Here is a 257-nt window from a genome sequence, read left to right on the forward strand (position 1 = left end):
ATCCGTCGTTTGGCTCGTCGTGGAGGTGTCAAGCGTATTTCCGGTTTGATCTACGAGGAAACCCGTGGTGTCCTCAAGGTCTTCCTGGAGAACGTCATCCGTGACGCTGTCACTTATACCGAACATGCCAAAAGAAAGACCGTAACCGCTATGGATGTTGTCTATGCCCTCAAAAGGCAAGGACGCACCCTCTACGGCTTTGGTGGTTGAACTGGACTGATGATCAAGGACTCACTGTCCGTAAAAAAACGGCCCTT

The sequence above is a fragment of the Varroa jacobsoni genome, unplaced genomic scaffold, assembly GCF_002532875.2.
Source record: "Varroa jacobsoni isolate VJ856 unplaced genomic scaffold, vjacob_1.0 scaffold_572, whole genome shotgun sequence".
Lineage (NCBI taxonomy): Eukaryota > Metazoa > Arthropoda > Arachnida > Mesostigmata > Varroidae > Varroa > Varroa jacobsoni.